This window comes from Pan paniscus, chromosome 2, assembly GCF_029289425.2.
Source record: "Pan paniscus chromosome 2, NHGRI_mPanPan1-v2.0_pri, whole genome shotgun sequence".
Lineage (NCBI taxonomy): Eukaryota > Metazoa > Chordata > Mammalia > Primates > Hominidae > Pan > Pan paniscus.
The window spans coordinates 87872524-87896938 of NC_085926.1; the positions used below are offsets into that span (position 1 = coordinate 87872524).

The 24415-nt window shown below is 42.5% G+C and overlaps 1 long non-coding RNA gene across 1 annotated transcript in view; it reads right to left on the reverse strand.

Moving 5' to 3' along the window:
• LOC130541339 (uncharacterized) overlaps positions 1 to 24415 on the reverse strand; it is a 119524-nt gene that overhangs the window by 38974 nt on the left and 56135 nt on the right. The window contains exon 3 of the long non-coding RNA XR_008955382.2: positions 18013 to 18321. This is a non-coding gene — a long non-coding RNA (uncharacterized LOC130541339). The remainder of the gene's footprint in view (positions 1 to 18012; positions 18322 to 24415) is intronic.

Here is a 24415-nt window from a genome sequence, read left to right on the forward strand (position 1 = left end):
AATCTGAAAAAAAAGAAAACATCCTGTCAGATTTATAGTTTGTGAATATTTTCTCCCATTTGCAGGTTGTCTGTTCACTTAGTTGAATATTTCTTTTGCTGTGCAGACGCTTTTTAGTTTAATTAAATCACATTTGTCTATTTTTGTTTTTCTTGCTTATACTTCTGATGTCTTAGTCAAGAATTATTTCCCTAGACAAATATCTGGAAGAATTTTTCCTAAATTTTCTTCTAGGATTTTTATATTTTCACCATCCTGGCTAACATGGTGAAACCCCGTCTCTACTAAAAATACAAAAATTAGCTGGGCATGGTGGCGGGCGCTTGTGGTCCCAGCTACTCGGGAGGCTGAGGCAGGAGAATGGTGTGAACCCGGGAGGCGGAGCTTGCAGTAAGCCGAGATCATGCCCCTGCACTCCAGCCTGGTGACAGAGCAAGACTCCATCTCAAACAAACAAACAAACAAAAAATTATTCAAACTGGAAAAGAAGTCAAATTGTTCCTCTTTGCTGATAATATGTTCTTATGTCTAGTAAAACAGATTTGATAAATACATTTAATTCTTTAATAGAACTTGAGTTGATTATTGTACATGGTGAGAGATTTAGGTCCAGTTTCATTTTTCTGCTTGTGCCAATCCAATTTTCCCAGCACTATTCATTGAAAAGGTTGTCCTTTCCCTGTCTATGTTCTTCTTAACCTTGTCAAAGATCAGTTAGCTGTGGATATGTGGCTTTATTTCTGGTCTCTCTGTTCTGTTCCATTCATCTGTGTGTCTATTTCTATACCAGAACCAGGTGTGCTGTTTACCATAGCTTTGTAATATAATTTGAAGTCAGGTAATATAATGCCTACAGCTTCGCTCTTTTTGTTTATGATTGCTTTGGCTATTTGGGCTCTTTTCTGGTTCCATATGAATCTTAGGATTATAATTTTCCAATTCTGTGGAAAATGACATTGGTATTTTAATAGGGATTGCATTTGATCTGTAAATAGCTTTGGTCAGTATAGTCATTTTAACAATACTAATTCTTCTAATTCAGAAGTATGGGATTTTTTTCATTTGTTTGTATTCTCTTCAATTTTTTTCATCAGTGTTTTGTAATTTTCCTTGCAGAGATCTTTTACCTCTTTGGTTAAATTTATTCCTAAATATTTTATTTTTTTAGGTAGGTATTATAAATGAGACTGCATTCTTGAATTTCTTTCTTGGCTAGATCATTAATGGTGTATAGAAACACTACTGATTTTTGTATGTTGATATTGTATCCTGCAACATTACTGACTTTATCAAATCTGTTTTACTAGACATAAGAACATATTATCAGCAAAGAGGAACAATTTGACTTCTTTTCCAGTTTGAATAATTTTTTGTTTGTTTGTTTGTTTGAGATGGAGTCTTGCTCTGTCACCAGGCTGGAGTGCAGGGGCATGATCTCGGCTTACTGCAAGCTCCGCCTCCTGGGTTCACGCCATTCTCCTGCCTCAGCCTCCCGAGTAGCTGGAACCACAAGCACCCGCCATCATGCCCAGCTAATTTTTGTATTTTTAGTAGAGACGGGGTTTCACCATGTTAGCCAGGATGGTCTCGATCTCCTGACCTCGTGATCTGCCCGCCTTGGCCTCCCAAAGTGCTGAGATTACAGGTGTGAGCCACCACGCCCGACCTTGAATACGTTTTTATGCTTTCTTTTTCCTGATAGCTCTGCCTAAGACTTTTAGTACTATGTTAAATTGGAGTGGTGAAAGTGGGTATTCTTGTCTTGTTCTAGTTCTGACAGAAAAGGCTTTCAACTTTTTCCCATTCAGTATGACATTTGCTATGGGTTTTCCATATATGGTCTTTATTACTGTTAGTTATGTTCCTTATGTGCCTACTTTATTGAGAGTTTTGAACGTGAAAGGATGTTGAATTTTATCAAATTCTTTTTCCCCATCTATTGAGATGATCATATGGTTTTTGTCTCTCATTATGTTAATGTGATGTATCACATTTATTGATTTGCATATGTTGAACCATCCCTGGTATAAATCCCACCTGATGGTGATGTATTGTCTTTTTAATATGCTGGAATGCTGTTTTTTAGTATTTTGTTGAAGATGTTTGCATCTATGTTTATCAGGGTAATCAGCCTGTAGTTTTTGTTGCTGTTGTTGTTGTATCCTTGGTTTTGGTATCAGGGTAATAATGCTGACAGAATGGGTTAGGAAGAATTCTCTCCTCTTCAATTTTTTTGAATAGTTTCAGGAGGATTAGTGTTAGTTTTTGTATCTTTGCTAGAATTTGGCTATGCATCCATCCAGTCCTAGGCTTTTCTTTCATAGGAGGATTTTTATTACTGTTTCGATCTTGATACTTGTTATTGGTATATTTAGGGTTTTGGTTTTTCCTGACTTAATCTTGGCAGGTTTTATATTTCCAGAAATTTATCCATTATCCAATTTCTCCAGTTTTCAGCATATAGTTGCTCATAATAATCTCTCACAAACATTGGTATTTCTGTGATATTAGTTGTAATATCTCCTTTTTCATTTCTAATTTTAGTTATTTGTGTCTTCTCTCTTCTATTCTTGGCTAGTGATTTATCAATTTTGTTTATCGTTTCAAAGAACAAGCTTTCTGTTTAGTTGACCCTTTTAATTTTTGTCTCTATTTCATTTAGCTCTGCTCGAATCTTCGTGATTTTTTGCTGCTGCTAATTTTGGTTTTGGTCTATTCTTGCTTTTCTAGTTCCTTGAGATACACTGTTAGATTGTTGATTTGTAAACTTTCTACTTTTCTGGTATAGACACTTATTGCTATAACCTTCTCTCTTAGCACTGCTTTTGCTGTATCCCACAGATTTTAGGTACGTTGTGTATTCATTTTGACTTTTTTCAAGAAATTCTTAAATCTGCGACTTAATTTTTTTGACCCAATAATCATTCAAGATTTTGTTGTTTAATTTCCTTGTATTTATATCATTTTCTGAGTTTCTCTTGATTCCAATTTCTAGTTTAATTTTATTGTGGACTGAGAAGATACTTTATATTATGTATTATTATTTTATTTTAGTTCAGTTTAGTTTATTTTTTGAGACAGAGTTTCACTCTGTCACCCAGGCTGGAGTGCAGTGGTGTGATCTCAGCTCACTGCAACCTCCACCTCCTGGGTTCAAGCCATTCTCCTTCCTCAGCCTTCTGTGTAGCTGGGATTACAGGTGCACGCCACCACCCCCGGCTAATTTTTGTATTTTTAGTAGAGATGGGGTTTTACCATGCTGGTCAGGCTGGTCTCAAACTCCTGACATTGTGATCCACCCACCTCAGCCTCCCAGAGTGCTGGGATTACAGGCGTGAGCCACCACACCCAGCCTATATTATTTCATTTAAAGATATATATATTTGAAACTTGTTTTGTGGCCTAACATGTGTTCTGTCCTGGAGATGGTTTCAATTGCTGATTAAAAGAATGTATATACTACAGTTGTTGGATACAGTGTTCTATAAGTGTCTGTTAGGATCATTTGGTCTAAACTCCAACTTAAACCCAATGTTTCTTTTCTGATTTTCTTTCTAGAGGGTCTATCTAATGCTGAGAGTAGGATGTTGAATTCTCTCACTATTATGGTATTGCAGTCAATCTCTTAATTTAGATATAGCAATGCAATAAATGCTTTATGAATCTAAGTGCTCTGGTGTTAGGCACATATATATTTAGAATTCTTATATCCTTTTCTTAGATTAATCCATTTATCATTATATAATTGACCTTCTTTGTCATTTTTACTGTCCTTGACTTAAAGTGTGTTTTATCTGATACAAATACAGCTACTTCTGCTCACTTTTCATTTCTGTTTGCATAGAATATTTTTTTCCTCCCTTTATTTTCAGTTTATATGTGTCTTTACTGGTCACATGAGTTTCTCATTAGCAGCATATACTTCAATCATATTTTTAAACATCCATTTACTCATTCTATATCTCTTAAAAGGAGAATTTAATCCATTTGTACTTAAGGTTATTGTTGATATGTCAGGCTTTCTTCCTGTCACATTGTTGTTTTCTGGTTGCTGTATATATTCTTTGTTTCTCTCTTTTTCTCTTATAGTTTGTCATTGTGGTTTGGTGGATTTCTGTAATGGTACCACTTGAGTCCTTTCTCATTCTCCTTTGTATAATTGCTTTACTGGTGAGTTTTATAATTTCATGTATTTTTTCCTTATTGTAAATATTGTCCTTTCACTTCCAGGTTTAGGACTGCCTTGATTTCTTGTAGGACTGGTCCCATGGTAACAAATTCTCACAGCCTCTGTTTGCCTAGAAATTACTTTATTTCTTCATCATTTATGAAGGAAAATTTTGCTAACTATAATGTACTTGGGTGGCAGTTTTCTTCTTTTGGCACTCTAAGTATATTATCCCATTATCTTCTGGTCTTTAAGGTTTCAGCTGAGAAATCCACTGTTAGTCTGATGGGGTTTTCTTTATAGGGGGCTAAATGCTTTCTCTTACTGTTTTTAGTATTTGTTGTTTAACATTGATTTTAGATAATCTGATTATAATGTGCTGTGGAGAAAACCTTTTGGCGTTGTATCTTCCTGGGGATCGTTGAGCCTCTTGCATATGAATGAGCAAATCTCTTGCTAAAGTTGGGTAGTTTTTATTTATCATTATGTTAAATAGGTTTTCTAATCATTTCTTTGTTTTTTTGCCCTGCAGTATACCAATAATTCATAAGTTCAGTCACTTTATGTCATCCCAAAAGTCATTCTTTTTTGTTTTTATTTATTGTTGTCTTACTAGATAATTTGAAAAGACCTGAGAATATTCCTTCTGCCTGATCTCGTGTATTGTTGAAATTGTCAAATGTATTTTGTATTTCCTTTAATGACTTCTCCAGTTCTAGAACTTCTATTTGGTTCTTTAAAAAAAAATCTATCCTTTTGGTAAGTTTCTCATTTATATCCTGAATCATTTTTCTGATTTTTTGTTTTTGAATTTGATTGTATCTCACTGAGCTTCTTTAAAATTAACATTTTGAATTATTTAGCTGAGATTTCAAAAATTTCTTTTTGATTTTGATCTATTACTAGAGATTTATTGTGTTCCTTTGGAGGTGTCATATTTCCTTGCTTTTTCATGATTGCTGTGTATGTAGAAGATATCTGTTTATCTGGTGTAACAGTCACTTCCTCCTATTTTTGAACTTCCTTTTATAGGGGAGAACATTTTCCTGCAGATGTATCTATGGTTTTGGTTGGATAGGGTACTTTGGCTTTGATTCTGGGTGCATGCAGTAGTGTAGTCTCTGTATAATTTCTTTGGCTATAAAAAGCTTTAATGATATCTACTATTTCCTGGGTGGGTGAGGCTATGGTAATTAGCAGAAACTGTGGTGAAATTGTGCTAAGAGACTAGGATGGCAGGTTGGCCAGTCTTTAGAACCCAGTGGGAGCATTGGTGGACTGACCATGCCTACCTTTGTGCCCCAGGAAAGTGCATGCTACGACTTGTGTTGGCAGTTATTGGTGAGTTGATTCTTGGCCCTCTAGGTGGTTTGCTCAGATGCCAATAGTGGCAGTGGTGGATCAGGTGGCTGGGAGGGTTGTCAGGCCTCTGGGTGATGGGTGATGGCAGTAGCAATGGTGAGATGATTCTCTTGGTCTCAAGCAGTGTGCATTAACATTGGCAGTAGCTGTGATCGGCTGGGCAGCCCAGTCTTCAGGCCCATAGGTGGCTCTTACAGCTGAGGTGTTAGTGGTAGGAGTTTAGACACAAACTCAGATCCCCAGGAAGTGTGCTCAAGTGCCCAAGGTAGAGAATTATGTTGGGCAATCCCCAAGACCCTGGACTATGTGCTCGGTCTCAAAGGAAAGGGCAAAGATGGTCCAGGTGGGCTCGTACTCAAGCCCCACAATGGTGAAAGTAGGAATCATTCATGGTGTGTGGGAGTGGGGCAGTCCTTAAACCCCAGGTGGGGTTTCCAAGCGAGGGATGGCAGCATCCATGGTGAAGAGGTGTTTCTCATTGAGATAATGGAAGAATGAACATGTATTTATCATTGAGATAATGGAAGAATGACTCTGAGGGCATTTTGGAGATATCAGGGTAGCCCCTTCCATCACAAGCACAGGAAGTCAGGGTTTAAGGGACAAAATGATTTCAAAAGAGGGCCCAGAGGCACTTGAGGGACTTTAGCACACACTACCCAATGCTGTCTCAAGACTCTGATCCCCACATTTTGACACAGCACTACTCACCTACCCCAGGTTTTGCTCCAGCTGGCCCACATACAGCAGCAACATCACTGGCCACTTCTCTGATGGCACACAGAGTACATTAGCCATGGGGATGTAGCTACCCTACCTTCACCTACATTTCCAAGGATAGAGGCACCAGAAGCCTTGGGTGCATAGCCACCATGAGAGCAGAGCTACCACAGAAAGACCCCACTAGTGCAATGCTGATGGAGCCATGAGAATGAGGCCACCCCTGAGACTCCAAACCAACAGAGGATCCTAGTGTGTGATTCCAGTCTGAGAGAGCTACAGGCAGGTGACTCCAACACATGAGAGCTGCCATGGGGGAATATTGTTAGATCAATTTCTAATATACCAAATAATTTTATGAATAAAGAGCTCATTATATTTATAGAAATATAAGCTAACAAATTGTAGACTATCTTACATATGAAAACCTTTTAGAGGCTTAGGGAGAAAATGCCAAAACATTTTATCTTATTTGCATCCTAGAAAAAAATGTCTAAATTGTCTGCTCAAATTTCCCAAACCAAAATAAATAATAAATTCTTGCAAAATATAGTGACCTACTTCACCAGTGTAAACCAAAATAGAATTATAAATCCCTCAACCAACTAAAGAACCCTCCCCTTAGCCAAGAGCATTCCAAAGTTAACCTGAAAAATTAGTTGAGGCCATGATGGGAAGTAGGGGTCGAACATGCGTTATTATGCCCTCCTCCCTTTGGAATTTAGAAACGGCTGACCAGCATTAACATTAAAACAGGAACCTTAAGACTGATAGAACAGACTCTTTAAGTCTGATAGGAAATATTTACAATCTATTCTCTCTGAAGCCTGCTACCTGGAGGCTTCATCTGCATGATAAAACCTTGGTTTCCACAACTCCTTATCTTAATTCAGACATTCCTCTCTATTGATTCCAGGTCTTTAGATAGTAACTCTTTCAACCAATTATCATTCAGAAAATCTTTGAATCCACCTATGACCTGGAAACCCCTGCTTCCAGTTGTCCTACCTTTCCAGACAAAACCCATGTACATCTTACATGTATTAATTGATGCCTTATGTCTCCCTAAAATGTGTAAAACCAAGCTGTCACCCAACTGCCTTGGGCGCATGTTCTCAGGACCTGTTGGGATCTGTGTCATGGGCCATTGGTCACTCATATTTGGCTCAGAATAAATAATCTTTAAGTGTTTCATGGAGTTTAAGTCTTTTCATCAACACCAGGTTGTTTAAATAAATTAATAAATGGTTAAATACTGATAAAAATATAAATTACTTTAGAATATCACATAGTAATTGTTATGCCCAGACCGTTAGTTCCCCAAAGAAGACCACCAGAGTCCAGAGTCAAAGCCAAGCGGCAAGGATCTTTACTACAAGTTCGAACCTGGTCCCTCCATTCCACAGCATACAAGAGGGCCCTGAACAATGCGAGTGTTTGCTTTTTATAGCCTGAAAGTTACAGGGGAACAAAGGAATGCTTTTGGTTCCCGCTATTTCAGTAAAACTTTGAACAGCTGTCCCCTTATCGGAGACTTTCCTGGTGGTGTTTGTACTGGGCTCAGGAAGTTTGAGAGATATATGGCGATATGTGGTGGGATGGGAGGATGGGATGTGTTTGTACTGGGCTTGTTTGTTTTGAGCCCGGGGCTGAGGAATGTGCCTGGCTCCTTTCATTCCCCCCTTTCTTTTCAGGTATTTTTTTAGAGCCAATCTTGGGTCTTATAAGTCTGATTCTGTTTCCGTGTTTACAGGTTGGTATTGGGCTCTGAGGACCATGAGTTGTACAGTGTTAAACCTTTCTTTAACGAACCGCAAAATTCTGTTAACAACACAAGGTCCTACGGTAAGCAGAAATAGTAGACTCAGCAGGGGTCCAAGGAAGGGGGCTAACAGAGAAAACATAGATGAGTTCCACCATTGTTCTGCAGCTGAAGCAAACTGCCGTGTTCTTACTTCTGTGCTTAACTTGCGTAACTGTTGGACCCGGTCTTCCACGAGCCCTGATTCATTTATGTAGAAACAACAGTCTTCCTTTAGAAACATACACGTTCCCCCTTTTTCAGCAGTGAGTAGGTCTAAGGCCCTCCGGTTCTGCAAGGTTACCTGTCTAGGGACGTGAGTTGCCGCTGGAGGGAGGCAAGGGACTCAGCTGACTCCTCCATAGTAACGGCAAATTGTTGGTACAGCTTGTTACTTTCTATGAGGGTGTGACCTAGGGCTCCCCCAGCCAGTCCGGCCGCCATGAAGGATGCGGTGAGGGAGATTCCTGCAATGAGGGGGAGAAATATGGCTCATGCAGGTCTCGGTCTAGGGTCTGGGTGAATAACAGCACTAGTCCAGTTACTGGTATACCCTAGGAACTCACCGGCAGTAAGTAGAGTTAACCGGGGAACTAATGTGACAGGAAGACACAGTAGGTTGGTAACGGAGGGGCTTGATAGGTTTTTAGATAATGTTCCATTACACCAGAAGAATATCCCTGACGGAGCCCTTAAGGTGATGTTAGGGGGCGTTGCAGTGATGTTGCAGAGGCTGGAATTAGTTCCTGAGAAACAGTAGGGAAACTTTTCTTGACTGGGGTTTAGGTATAGTGGCATGTTAGGGATAGGGGCATATGAGAGGTTTCGGTGGTTGTTAGCTTGGGCAGAGGTGGAGGATCCCCATGGCAGGGGGACAGCGGTTAGTGGTGGACGCCCTAGAGTGGCACACAGAAAGCAGCCAGACAGGCTGTGAAGTCCTGTAAGGTTGGCAAGTTCTAATCCTTCTTGCAATAATTTTAACCAGGAAAAAGGACGTAAATCTTGTGTCAGGCGGTTTTCTTGTCGCTGGATATTTCCATAGACCAGGGGCCGTACCTGCACTAGACCCCGCCACAGATAGAGGTGACTGCTAGGCCATGTGGAGGCGGAGGAGTAGTATACAGCCCCGTGTTGAGGCGTGGTCCAGCGGGAGTTCCAGGGGTCTCTAACTATCCATGTATATGAAAGGTCTCTATCTCGTCTGCGATGGAAGGGCCATCTGGGATCTATCTGTTGTTTTCCACCCCACCATTGGTATTTATGGATGTTACAATAGTTATAAGGGCAGCCGGCACTTTGGTGCCACCAATAGTGCTTACAATTGTATTCAGTCTGATCATACTCGAAGCATATTATTGGTGCCACTGGTTTGGCTACTGGGAAATCGGTAAAATTTAGTAAAATTGGGCTATTGCACCCTGAGGAGGGGCAATCTGCACTGGCCACTAATTTCCCGGGCTCATGAGGTTGCCCAGGGTGGGTTTGGTTTTCATAAAGCCAGAATTTCCAGACAAAGGGATTAGGAGCTGGCTTTATGTTTTTCCCAGCGGCCACTAGGGCGACTAATGTTAGAGTTAGACTACCTAACTGCATGTTTGCAGTGAGCTATGCTGCCGGCGCAGGGTGAGTTTTAAGGGGTTGTTCTTAGCTCTGTCCACAGTCCACGTGTCCGGTGCTTCAGCCGCCGCTGTGATTGGCCCCAGAAGGTCAGAGGTTGGGTCCACTGGCTTGACGTGGGTGTAGTGGATCCACGACGCAATGCCTTCTACCTTCAGGGCGGTGGGTGTGGTCAGGAGTACTTGGAGTGGTCCTTTCCACCTGGGCTCTAAGGTCTCTTGTCGGTGTCGCTTAACCAGGACCCAGTCTCCCGGCTGGTACGGATGGGGTGTCGGTGGGGGACTGGTCTCATATAGCTCTTTCAGCTTGGGCCAGATTTCTTGGTGAATTTTCTGTAAGGCTTGTAGGGAAAATAAGAACTCAGAGACATTTTCTGTTTCAGACTTAAGCAGGTCATCTTTTAACCTAGGAACCAGGGGTGGAGGTCGGCCATACATGATTTCGTAAGGGGTAAGGCCCAGTTTGTAAGGGGTATTACGGGCCTGGAACAGAGCATAGGGGAGAAGGACTACCCAATTAGTGCCAGTCTCTATAGTCAATTTAGTTAAGGTCTCTTTTAAGGTCCGATTCATCCTTTCTACCTATCCTGAACTCTGGGGCCTGTAAGCGCAATGTAGTTTCCAATTTGCCCCAAGGATGGAAGCCAAGTCCTGACTTACCTTAGCGACGAAAGCGGGCCCATTATCTGACCCTATCTGGATGGGGAAGCCATACCTGGGAAGGATATCTTCCAGAATTTTCTTTGCTACGACCTGAGCAGTTTCTCTTTTGGTTGGGAATGCTTCAGTCCACCCTGAAAAAGTATCTACAAAGACAAGTAAGTACCGGTACCCGTACTTTCCTGGCTTTATTTCAGTAAAATCTACCTCCCAGTAGATACCGGGCCTGGTTCCCCTGAGCCTTGTTCCTGCTGCAGCTTGAGATTGGGGGTATGCGTTGTTAAGCTGGCAGACTTTGCAACTTGTCACGATACTGCTGGCCGTCTCAGCTATATGTCTGATTTTGAGCTTGGAGCGTCTGATCAGGTCTATCATCCGCCGGGCCCCCAGGTGGGTGGTTCGGTGGATGTGTTCTAACACCTGTTGTCCTAATTTTTCTGGTAGGATGGTTTGGTCATTAGTATCAGTCCACCACCCATTCTGGATTTGTTTCAGGGGAAGTTTGTCAATCCACTGGAGATCTTGTTCTGAATATTCAGGGAAATATGGCAAGTCCCGGGGGCCCGGGTCAGGGAGCTGGAGTGCAAGGAGTTGGCTGGGAGCCTTCGCCACATTCCTTGCAGTTTGGTCTGCCAGAAAGTTGCCTTGAGCAGTTGGAGTAGTTAGCTTCTGATGCCCTGGGCAATGTACAATGGCTAATTTTTCTGGCCTCCATAGGGCTGTTAGCAGGGCTAGGATCTCTTGCTTGTTTTTTATCTCTTTTCCTTCAGCCGTCAGTAACCCTCGCTCCCTGTAAATGGCCCCATGTATATGCGCCCTTGCAAAAGCATATCGGCTGTCTGTATATACTGTCAGCTTTTTCCCCGCCCCTAAGGTAAGAGCTTGGGTGAGCGCTATCAGTTCGGCCTTCTGGGCCGATGTCCCCGGGGGCAGGGGTTCCGCCCAGATTACCTCAGTCTCTGAAGTTACTGCCGCTCCAGCGTACCTCTGGCCTTGATGCATGAAGCTGCTCCCATCAGTGAACCAGACGAGGTCGGCGTCAGGAAATGGGCGGTCCTGCAGGTCTTCTCGAACTCCGTGCACCTGAGCTAGTATCTTGGTGCAGTCATGGAGTGGGGCATCCAGGTCCGGGTTGGGCAGCAGCGAGGCAGGGTTTAAGGTCGTTGGGGGCAGGAAAATTATCCTGAGAGGATTTAGTAGTAGTCCTTTGTAGTGGGTGAGCTGGGCGTTACTCATCCATCAATTAGGTGGCTGTTTGAGTACACCTTCGATGGCATGTGGAGTAACGACCCGCAATTCTTGCCCCATGACAAGTTTATGAGCATCTTGCACCATCAGAGCCGTGGCCGCAATCATTCGGAGACAAGGGGGCCACCCGGCAGCTACTGGGTCTAACTTCTTTGACAGGTAGGCAACTGGCCTCCGCCAGGGGCCTAAGTTCTGAGTTATTACCGCCTTGGCGACACCCTTATTCCCATCCACGTATAAGTGGAAGGGCTTGGTAACATCAGGTAGTCCTAGTGCAGGCGCGGAGAGTGGGGCGGTTTTAATCTGTTGGAAGGCCAACTCGGCTTCGTCTGTCCAATTAAATGGCTGTTGCCCCCGTGTTGCCTGATACAAGGGTTTAGCCAGTTCTGCGAACCCAGGTATCCATAGTCTGCAAAATCCCGCTGACCGCAGGAATTCTCTCACTTGTCGGGTGGATTGTGGCCTGGGGATCTGCAGAACAGTTTGTTTCCGGGTGTCTGTTAGCCAGCGCTGCCCTCCCTTAAGCAGGTACCCTAGATATGTTACCTCTGGCTGTAGATGCTCTTTCTGTACCACTGCTGCCAGGACCTTGGTCATTTTTTTTTAGTGGCCTTAAATTGCTTTTCCTCTGGAGTATCTCTGTTATTGTAAACCCGCTGGGCTATCTGAAGGAGGTCCTGAATCCGCTTTCCCTCCAAGTCTTCTAATTTCTGGAGTTTTCTCTTAATATCTGGGGCTGCCTGATTTACGAAAGACATTACAATAGCTGCCTGACTTCCTGGAGCCTCTGGATCTATGGGGGTGTACTGTCTAAAAGCTTCCATTAATCTTTCTAAGTAGGTAGCTGGGCTCTCTGTCTTTCCCTGCAGAATAGAATATACTTTAGCCAAATTAGTGGGCTTGCGAGCAGCTGCCCGGAGACCTGCCATTAGAGTCTGGCGATAAAGGTGTAGCCGTCCCCTACCTTCTGCCGTGTTGTAGTCCCACGCCAGCCTGGTCAGAGGAAAGGTTGCGTTTATGAGGTCGGGGTTGGCAGTCGGTTGACCGTCGTCCCCCGGGACCAGCTTTCTAGCTTCTATCTGTATTCTCTCTCGCTCTTCCGTGGTGAACAAAATTCGGAGGAGCTGCTGACAATCATCCCAAGTGGGCTGGTGGGTGAACATGACACTATCTAGTAAAGCCAGTAAATCTTTGGGATTGTCTGAAAACCGAGCACTCTGAGTTTTCCAGTTATACAGATCACTGGTGGAGAATGGCCAGTACTGGAGCCTGGGGATTCCTGTGTCATCTGGGGGTCCTATTTCCCGAAGGGGTAAAGCCACCGTGGAGTCAGGCGGCTGAGGGGGGCTAGTCCGCAAAGTGCGCCCTCGCATCCTCCCCAGCGGCCCTTCAAAGTTACTTTCCCTTTCAGCGGGCCCGTGTGTGCCGGCCGCCTCCCGTCCGCCTGCTCCCTCCTGCAGCTCAGCCAGGGGGGCTGGGGCCTGGGGCCCGGAGGGGTACGGAGGGGGTTCTGTGAACAGTGGGTCCCCGCTGTCAGGTAGAACAGGATGGGGGGGGCAGTTGGTTGCTTGGATTTTAGTGGTCGAGCAACCAGTGCCTTACAGGGTTCAGAGGCCAATTGGAAAGGGGACAGCCAAGGAGGCGGGTTCTCAACAAGGTCCTGCCATATGAGGATATATGGGATTTGATCTAAGTGGCCCGCACGCCCAGGTAGGAAAATCTTGGACTTTACCCTAGTGATGACAGCAAGTCGGAAGGTCCCTTCGGGTGGCCACCCCACATCAAAGGCAGGCCATTCGGAGCGACACAGAGTAATTAGCTTTCCGTTCCTGATTTCTATACCAAGATCATGGCCCCTTGCTCTAACTTCTTTGAAATTACTCGTAAGGAGAGATAGAGGAGTGCTCTGGGTATTACCCATCCTGTAATAATTTGTAGTCTCTTCCTGTAAAGGAAAGTGGGTTTGAATCCCTGTAAAGGAAATCTGATCTGACTTATTAATGATATCTAATCACATGCGCACTTTGGCAGCCCTGGTCAGAGGCAGCTGCTGCCCGCCAAACCGGGGCAGTTCAGATCGCAAGCGCGCACCGGAAGCCCGGGTCAGAGTTAGCTGCCTGGATCACGGTCGTGCTGGGGCAGCCCAGATTAGGGACAGCTGCTGCCCACCAAACCCGGGCAGTTCAGATCGCAAGCGCACACCGGAAGCCCGGGTCAGAGTTAGCTGCCTGGATCGCGGTCGCGCTGGGGCAGCCCAGATTAGAAACAGCTGCTGCCTGCCAAACCGGGGCAGTTCAGATAGCAAGCGCGCACCGGAAGCCCGGGTCAGAGTTAGCTGCCTGGATCGCGGTCGCGCTGGGGCAGCCCAGATCAGAGACAGCTGCTGCCCGCCAAACCGGGGCAGTTCAGATCGCAAGCGCGCACCGGAAGCCCGGGTCAGAGTTAGCTGCCTGGATCACGGTCGCGCTGGGGCAGCCCAGATTAGAGACAGCTGCTGCCCGCCAAACTGGAGCAGTTCAGATCGCAAGCACGCACCGGCTGCCCGCCAAACCGGGGCAGCTCAGATCAGAGACAGCTGCTGCCTGCCCAACCGGGCAGCTCAGATACGGCTGCTGCCCACCAAACCGGGGCAGCTCAGATCAGAGACAGATGCTGCCCACCAAACCGGGGCAGCTCAGATCAGAGACAGCTGCTGCCTGCCCAACCGGGCAGCTCAGATACGGCTGCTGCCCGCCAAACCGGGGCAGGTCAGATCAGAGACAGCTGCTGCCCACCAAACCGGGGCAGCTCAGATCAGAGACAGCTGCTGCCCACCCAACCGGGCAGCTCAGATACGGCTGCTGCCCGCCAAACTGGGGCAGCTCAGATCGCAATATAGATCAGATGAGAGCCAGGGGACGTCTCCCACCGGTCTCCGCTGGCCGTCATATAGCGCGTCCACCAGGACTGTGCCAGCTCCAGTTTCAGACCTCGCGAGTCACAGATTCAGATTCAGAACAGACACAGACAGACAAACGGAGACAAGCCAGCTCACCTATCAGTAGATCGATCCTAGCAGATCCGTTGACCAGGGGTCTGGTGGGCTTGGGGAATCCCGGACGGGCCCCCAGATGTTATGCCCAGACCGTTAGTTCCCCAAAGAAGACCACCAGAGTCCAGAGTCAAAGCCAAGCGGCAAGGATCTTTACTACAAGTTCGAACCTGGTCCCTCCATTCCACAGCATACAAGAGGGCCCTGAACAATGTGAGTGTTTGCTTTTTATAGCCTGAAAGTTACAGGGGAACAAAGGAATTCTTTTGGTTCCTGCTATTTCAGTAAAACTTTGAACAGCTGTCCCCTTATCGGAGACTTTCCTGGTGGTGTTTGTACTGGGCTCAGGAAGTTTGAGAGATATATGGCGATATGTGGTGGGATGGGAGGATGGGATGTGTTTGTACTGGGCTTGTTTGTTTTGAGCCCGGGGCTGAGGAATGTGCCCGGCTCCTTTCATAATAAAAAGCCACCAATAAGATGAAGATAGAATTAAATAGAAAAAATTACTTCTGCAATCAGAATAAAGACAGGCTTAAAAAGGAAACACAGATTTCTATCTTCAGTATATAAATTATGGTACATCACTGGATATATGCTCAAACTGAAATCAAATCAATCTTATCATAACATTTCTTTAAAAAGGCCCTTAAGACATAGGAGCAAGAAAGATCACTTTCTTGTGGTTTTTGAATTAATGATATCTTTAATTTACACTTGTCAAAGCTGCTTATTTTTTCATATAGAACAGCCTTAAAGTTTTTGGTTCCAAAAGGAAAATCAATTATATCTTCAGAAACTCACTTCTTTGTGATTAAAAAAAAAAATTCTTTGTGCATTAGAAAAAGTAATAAACTCTCTTATTTCCCATGAACAAGGAAAGTATTTCTTAATTCCTTCTCCATAGCCTCTTCTCCTCTAGTCCTAAGATACGTAGATTTTTTTACTTTGTTTACTCAACCTTAATCAAAAAGTTAAAACTTTTTTTATCTGTTATAAAATATTTTGAATGCATCTTCATGCAAAACTCCTTATCCTGAATCAGTTAGTTAACCCATAGTGTTCTGTAAGTCACTGATAAGTTGTTATTTTTTTCTTTCTTTTTTTTTAAAAAAAAACAACAAGGTCTCACTGTCCCAGGTTGGAGTGCTGTGGCATGATTACGGCTCACCATAACCTTGAGCTCCTGGGCTCAATGATCCTCCTGCCTCAGCCTCCTAAGAAGCTAGGACAGCAAGTGTGTGACACCATGCCTGGCTAGTTTTTTTGTTTGTTTGTTTGTTTGTTTTTATGTTTTGTAGTGATATGTTCCTGCCATGTTACCCCTGGTCTTGAACTCCTAAACTCAAACAATCCTCCTGTCTCAGCCACCCAAAGTGCTGAGACTACAGGTGTGAGCCACTGTGACCAGCCAGTTGTTATTTCTATTAAAATAATAATGACATAGATTTAAGATTGGTTCTGGTGATTATTTGTTAATATGGCTACTCTAGCGGCCAAGGGAAAGCTTTCTCTTCATCCTCTGAAGTTTCACTGAAAAAAAAAAAAACTCACAAAAGGCAGATTAATAGGAGAAATGACATACAAATTAATTATTGTGCATAGAAAGAACCTCAGAGTGATTACTCCATCCCCCAATGGAGTACAGAAGCTTGTATACCACCTTGAGGTTATAGAAAGAATAGGGGCTTGGATCTTGGCCAAAACCAGGTTATGGAAGTAAGTCAGGTTATAGTAATAGTAACAACAGGTTATAAGAGAGAGAAACAAGGAGGCATGGCTAGCAAAGGGGTCTTCTTAAATAGATGAAACCTCACAAGTAGCAGCCTTCAGAGAGAAGAGATGGTAAATATTTATTTCAGACCTTTAAGGTGCCAGTCTTTCAATTAATCTTTCCTAAATCTGGACAAGGGAGGGTCTCAGAGAAAACCCAATTGCATCAATGCCATATTCTCTCTTTTTTTTTTTTTTTTTTTTTTGAGATGGAGCTTCGCTCTTGCCACCCAGGCTGGAGTGCAATGGCGCGATCTCGGCTCACTGCAACCTCTGCCTCCCAGGTTCAAGTGATTCGCCTACCTCAGCCTCCCGAGTAGCTGGGATTACAGGCACACACCACCATGCCCAGCTAATTTTTGTATTTTTGGTAGAAATGGGGTTTCACCATGTTGTCCAGGCTGGTCTCAATCTCTTGACCTTGTGATCTGCCCGCCTCAGCCTCCCAGAGTGCTGGGATTACAGGCGTGAGCCACTGCACCTGGCCCAGATTCTCTTCAGATGCAAACATCCCTCACAAAAGACAGCTCTGCAGGATTACCTCTGTATGCTGGTTCTCTGAATAACCATCTCAAAATATGTCAAAGAACTATATTTTGGAATGAAATATTTTCATTTCCTTCATCATAGAAAAATTAATCTTTTTCTAGAATCACAAATAACCAGAAGAACACATCTTAAGTGTGTTTAATAAATCAGCGACAGTCATACTCCAATAAACCTGAATCTGAAAGCAGCCAATTAACAACATTCTCTTCTGAGGTATCACATTTCTAAAGCTGGCATTAGCCCACTCCTACCTTTGAAAATTTACCATTCCCTCCACACCATGCATCCCCCAAAGTCCTGTGTAAGATCAATTATCTGCTTTGCTTGAGAAGACTTTGCTGGACTCTCATAACTATTGTTTACCTAAGTAAGCAATAAATTTAGCTTTGCATTTTATTTGCATTATTGGTTGGTGGGCTCATCCCTTTATATAATTATAGTTTTATTTGGTTTCTTTGTTTGTTTGTTTTTTTTGAGATGAAGTCTTGCCCTTTCACCCAGGCTGGAGTGCAGTGGCACAATCTCAGCTTACTGCAACCTCCACCTCCCGGGTTCAAGCAATTCTCCTGCCTCAGCCTCTTGAGTAGCTGGGATTACAGGCACCTGCCACCATGCCCAGCTAATTTTTGTATTTTTAGTATTCACCATGTTGTCCAGACTGGTCTCGAACTCATGACCTCAGGTGATCCACTCACCTGGGCCTCCCAAAGTGCTGGGATTACAGGAGTGAAACACTGCACCCGGCCAATATGACTATGTTTTATTTTGTTTTGTTTGAGATGGAGTATCACTCTGTCACTCAGGCTGGAGTGCAGTGGCACAATCTCAGCTCACTGCAACCTCCACCTCCTGGGTTCAAGCAATTCTCCTGCCTCAGCCTCCTGAGTAGCTGGGACTACAGGTGCATGTCACCACAGCCGGCTAATTTTTTTATTTTTAGTAGCAATGGGGTTTCACCATGTTAGCCAGGATGGTCTCGATCTCCTGACCTTGTGATCCACCTGCCTCGGCCTCCCAAAGTGCTGGGATTACAGGTGTGAGCTACTATGCCCGGCCATGATTATGTTTTAACAAGTGTACTTACCTAGAAAAATAACTTTGACTCTGGTCCTTTTTTTCACAATTTTCTTCAATACAATCTGGATATTTTTGGCAGTATTACCTTTACTATCCTTTGCCATATTTCTTTTTCTTGAAGAATACATAATGATCCTCTCATATTTCTATCATCGGTAAAACTTCTTTTGATATTCGTGTCTCCATATAGGCTGGTTTCTATACACACAACTTGTCAGATCAACCAATGCCGATAGGAGCTTCCAGTTAGTATTTCACTTTTATGAAATTTCTTCACTGTCTTCCTTGTCAAAATTCATTTGCCCTTGGAGAATCACTATCAAGGAAAAAAAAACACATTCTGAAATATTTTTAACTCATTTTAAAAATTGAATTGAACATTTATTCAACTAAATTGAATACAGTAACTTAATTGAACGTCATACAATATATTTAAAATATTTTACATTAGCCAAAATTTGCAGGATTTTATTTTTGAAATGGAAATGAGGAGGGAAAAATCAGATTTTATCATCAAATTCTGCTTAACTTCACACTCTTTGAAATGAATCTCAACTATTTCTCTGAAAATAAAGCCTTTATAAGTGTGACTATGTTCTCCATGGTACAGGTAATATTGAACAATTAAAAAAATAGAATGACAAAATGAATAGATCAATTTATTCACTTATATACTAGGAAAAATAAAATTGACATTTTCCCCATTGTTGCCCATAGACCTAGGCAAAAGGAAATCCTTGGTCAGGGTCATAAGTTTTTAAGAGTCTCACATATCATAAATATCATTTATTAAAAAACATATGGGTTCTGACTCTCAGAATTCAACACTCAGTGCTGATAGCAGAATCTATAACCCTAAACATCAGCATCAACTCTTATGCCTAACAATTGTTCAGGCCCCAAGAGAAAGCTTTGAAACATTTCTTGCCTATGTCCTGCAAAACAAAAGATGATTGCATCCAGTCGCCAGGAAAGTGTGTGAATTCTATAGCTTCCCTATCTGACACAAACACAGCTTGAGAAGGAGGAGGATATGAATGGCAGAGGTGCTTAAATAGGAGAAAAACCAATATAATTACCTAGTCAATTCCTTCCTGTCAGCATGAACACAATACATTCTCACAGAGCAAAAAATTTCCCATTAGTACATAAACCCTAACAGTCATAGAAGGTAGACATGACAAATTTACTATATTACACAATTCTCATTACTAGGTCTAGACTTATCATATGACTACTTCATTTTCATGTAGTATGTAAAAGAACATTATTTTATTAAATGTTTAATAGGATTTAACTAAATGTTTGAGAATATTAAATTAAAATGTTCAGTTTAATACAATTATTTGAATTAATTTTTGAAATTATTATTTAGAAGTTATATTTTGCATTTTAATTTCAAGATAAAACTTTTTGGAAAATAAGTTTTAGTTATTTTTACATTACTATATTTTGGTGAAAATGTATTTAATTTCTTATACTGGGAAAGCAAATACAGTCTTGTAGATGATTGAAAGTAACTTCACGTTTACATCATAGTATACATAAACGTGAAGAGCCAAAGAAGTTGAAAACAATAAAAAAAACTCTTTAGAATGGTAGCTTGTTTATTTTTATTTAAGTGAAAAAAAAGAAAGAAACTAGATTTTACTTAAACATGACCAACCTAAGTTTAGCATACAGGATACTACAAATGATTAATTTAATGAAGATTTATTTTTTAATCAAAACAATGAAAATGAGAAAAAAAAAGTATCGCCTCAAATTCAGAACTTGAACAGTTCAGATGAAAATCCTGCAATTTCACTTAATCATTCTTGATTAAAAGAACATTAAATGTGTCACTTGCATACAAAAAGGAGCAGGTGCATTTATTAGAACTGAAAGAAAACTGAATAAACAGCAACATATAGTGTTTAACAGTGATAAGAAAATGCCTATATAGAATATCAGTTTGAAGTTATTTAAATAATAAAATTTGTTCATTTTTGCCAAGTGTGACATTGATTTTGTATATAATGTTTACAGAAAACAACAAAAAATATTTAGATTTAGTAAAAATGATCTCAAAAAGTGATGTAACATTAAACATGTAAACCTGATATAAATAATAAAATGAATAATCGCTAGACATGAGGAACATTTCCTGTCCCAATGCAAAACCAAACACCACTGAGGGCCATTTAGCATCACTAGGATTCTTGGCTTTGGTTCCTAATAAATATGTTAAATATACTGGAGCTGGAAGAGCCACAGACAAAACCCCTCAGAAACCGAGTTAAAGAAGGACAGAGTTTATTCGGCTAGGAGCATCAGCAAGACTCCTGTCTCAAGAGCCGAGCTCTCTGACTGCACAATTCCTGTCCCTTTTAAGGGCTCACAACTCTAAGCAGTTTGATCTTCAGTTATCAGGCCTGGAATGCAGTGCCAGGTTGTCTGGAATCTATTAACATAACCGGTTAGGTTAGATCTTCAGCTACCAGGCTTGGAATGCAGCTCAGGGCTGTCTGACTGATTTTATTTCTTGTCTTTTCTTTAACTCCTACTTTTTCTTTGAGGCAGAAATTGAGCATAGGGCAATATGGGGGGTGGTCTCCTTCCTTATTCCCCACTTTGAGACTCTCACTTATTTTATTAGTGGGAGTTCTCATCTGTATCCTCACTACCTGCGTCTTCCTGTATGACAGATCGATAGTGATTCATGTAGTACACTTGTGCTGAAGCATTCTGGTGAACTAGAGTAGTGTTGAAACCTTTCACCTATTTGAATGAGTACAGGTAGTAAACAAGGGATCAGTAAGCAGGTTCCTATTACTACTATAATTCCTATTATAAGACTTTTAAATCCTCCTAGCACTGGGAAACATTTTCGAACATGGCCTCAGGGTCAAATCCGTGTCATACTTGTACAGGCACATGTGCCAGTTTCATCATATCTTTAACTAGATCTTTGACTACTTGCCCCTGGTCATCTACCTGCAGGCAGCAATTGGTAAGGTTAAATTTTCCACAGACTTCTCCTTCAGTTGCTAGCAAGTAGTCGAGATTTAATCTATTTTGATAGATAGCATTTCTCATCTGAGTTTCTTGCCAGGCCAGAACAGTCAAGGCTTTACCAACGATCTCCAAGACAGCTTGCCACAATATGATTCGGTTGAGCATGTAAATGGGGGTCCGGTATCCCCATGAGCCATCTTGTGCCCAAGTGGCAGGCCCATAGTATTGTATAATTTTTTCAGGAGGCCATTCATCATCTTTTCAATTACCTATGGTTATGTTTCACTTTTCGCAGGAAGCATAGAGAGGGAAGCCCAGGAGTTCACCTGTTTTTATGGGCAGTAGGAAGAAAGATGGTTTAATAGTGCCAGTAACACAACTTCCTGTCCACTCGTCAGGCAGCTTAGTGTAGGCTCTATGTCCACATATCCAGTATAGCCCAGTGGGGGCCGTCCAGTCCCAGTGGGATTCTGGGTGGGCCCAAACGGTCTGCAACTTTGGAAATTTATTGAATGGATTTTTCTCTGTGTGGTTTGAACTCCACTGTGTAACTGTTTTTGTGGTACCATTATACAGTTTTTGTCCCAGGCAACTAAGTCGTCCTACAGGATGAGTGAATTCTTTTCCTTCTCTAGCTATACAATAGTGTCCAATAATTGAGACTTTTAGAACACAGAAATGATCAGGGTGATTCTTTTGGGCTGGGAATTCATCAAGAACTGGGTCTATAGGCACTAATTCTCAGTCTTCCCATGGCCATTGACCTTCCATTACAGTTCCTCCACAAACATAACTTGAAGTGACATTTAGAGACTGGGCTACATGCTCGGCTAACCGCAAAAACAAATTTCTTGTTTTTCCTGGAATTTCTGGTACTGGCACATTCAGTTTATCATAGAAGTTTTGAAATACTGGCTCAGGAGAGCGTTTATAAACTTCTCCTCAAACCATGATATTTACTCGAGGATTCAGTCCAGCCCTATTGATTCCTAGGGTTACACGTTCCCTTTTTTTCCAGCGAGGATCAAGGGGGTTGGTTATTACTCATTCTAAGGGGTTACACTGACCACTGGTACAAGAAGGGCCACTTTTCCCTTTCTAAAGGTGACAGGATCCTTTTTACTTTTTTATCTAAGTAGCCTAAATGACACAAGAGCAGCATCCACATTCATTTCTACACAGTCTTAATTCATGACAAATGTGCTTATTTTCTGCCATATAGCCTCTTTCCTAATTAAGAGAAGCACATCCTATTTCTAACTTATTACTATTAATGACAGCACAGGCATCAAACTTTAAGATGACTTGTTTGGGCACCCCTTTTTCTTTTGTTTTGGCTAACACTTTACTCATATCATTTATGAGCCTCTACGAGTCCTCAGTCCTTAATCTTATTTCAAAAACTGTGGTCATGGGAGGCTCAGATGGGTCATAACACACATCAGGTTGGTCATTTCTTGGGCAACATACCTTGCATAGAATAGCATTATACAAACAATTTTCTTTAGAGTCCCGGTACACTTATAATAATCATAAAATAATAGGACTATAGCAACTTTTTGTCCCACCTCAGTGACTTGATGTATACACTGGGAACAGTCCTCAATCTGAGGGAGGTCAGTTGAAGTCCTTACTATACGAGTCCAAATTTTAAGGAAAATGAGTCCCGCGATGAGTTTCCTCATGCTTTGGCCATGCATGGACCAGTCAGCTTCCGGGTGTGACTGGAGCAGGGCTTGTCATCTTCTTCAGAGTCATTTTGCAAGGCGAAGCTGCTCCCATCCACATACAGCTCCTAGTCTACTGATGTTTAAGGATGGTCTTGGAGGTTGGACCCACCAGACTAAAATGAGTCCAATACCTCTATACAGTTATGTTCAACTGGGCCCTCTGATACCGGGAGCAAGTTGGCGGGGTTTAGGGTATTGCAAACTTCAATGGTTATGCAGGGATTTTCACAGAGCAAGCTTTGGTATCCAGTTAGTCTGGCATTCGTTAGCTAATGATGTCTTTTGGTATTTATTAAAGTCACCACAGCATAGGGGGACTTTATGTTTAGGTTTTGCCCAAGTGTTAGCTTATCTGCTTCTTGTGCTAATGGGGTCATTGCTACCAGGGCCCTTAGACATGGGGGCCAGCCTTTGGAAACCACGTCTAGTTGTTTTGAGAGATAGGCCACTGGCCTTGGCCAGGACCCCACAGTGTGGGTTAAAACTCCAACTGCCATTTTTCTTCTTTCTGACACATAGGGTGTAAAGGGTTTTGTCAGGTCAGGTAGCCTCAGGGCTGGGGCCAACATGAGTTTTTCTTTTAACTCATGAAAAGCTCTTTGCTGTTGGTTGTTACAGATGTAGTTTATCCAATTTACATTTTTGTTAACTGACACCTACCAAAATATTGACTCAAATCCTGTAGCTATTTGATTTCAAGCTTTAAATTGATCTGGTATTCCCTGTGAGACTCCAATTGTGTCTAAATGGATGTGAGAGTCGAAAGACCCATAAGGGGCTTCTCTTACTTTATGATGTCTTATTTTTCCTCCCTCTGGTTGATGAAATGCCAGGGTGAAAGCGATAGCCAGTTGGACTAAAGTACAAGTGCCACTCCAGTTATTCGGCAGATTGCCCAGTAAAGGTCCACCAAAATACCACCACACATCTGCTTGGGGATGAACAAAGGCTGACTGACTGATAAGCTCTTGAAAATTTTTAAGCTCATGGCGTCCTTTCAGGTCTCCAAGGAATGCTAAGTTTCCTCCCTGTCGTGAGAGACACGAAGTGAACTTAGTGTTGGGAGAGGGAGGCTGGATGGCCCTCCGGGGCTGACCCACAGGGTGCCGGACTTTGGGATATAGCAGAGAGAGCTTGGGGTGACTTATTACTCCAGGCTGTAGAATCCTGGAAAAGAGCTACCATGCAGCCTATGCCTGGCCAACTGGAAGACCATCTTAATGGAAGGGGGACAATCTGGGCCTCCGGCCTGCCATGTGCACAAGCATAACAATTGCTTTTAACGTGCAGATGGAATATTTGATCCATTTTAACCAGGCGTTTGCATCTTGGTATCCTGTCTTAATTGCTAAAGTTTGTTTTAAGTCTTTAACTTCTATCATCCTCTAGTAAAATGAATGTATGGTTTTAGGAAATTATAAAAACAGGTTGGGGCAGTCCATGCTTGCTCTTTAGTGGTCCACAGAACGTTGGACCAATTATGGCATGAAAGCTCTACATCGGGGGGCAAGACTCCCGGTTGGCACTGGGGTCTTTATCAAAATCTCCCCAGATTAAATGGTCCTAGTTTACTAATGCCCAGTCTGAGGAGAGTCAGGAGGGACAGAAATACTTTTCTGAAGTAGAAAGCTGTCTCTGACTTGGCAAGTCCCCACAGGGTATAACAAGGCAAGCATTAAATGC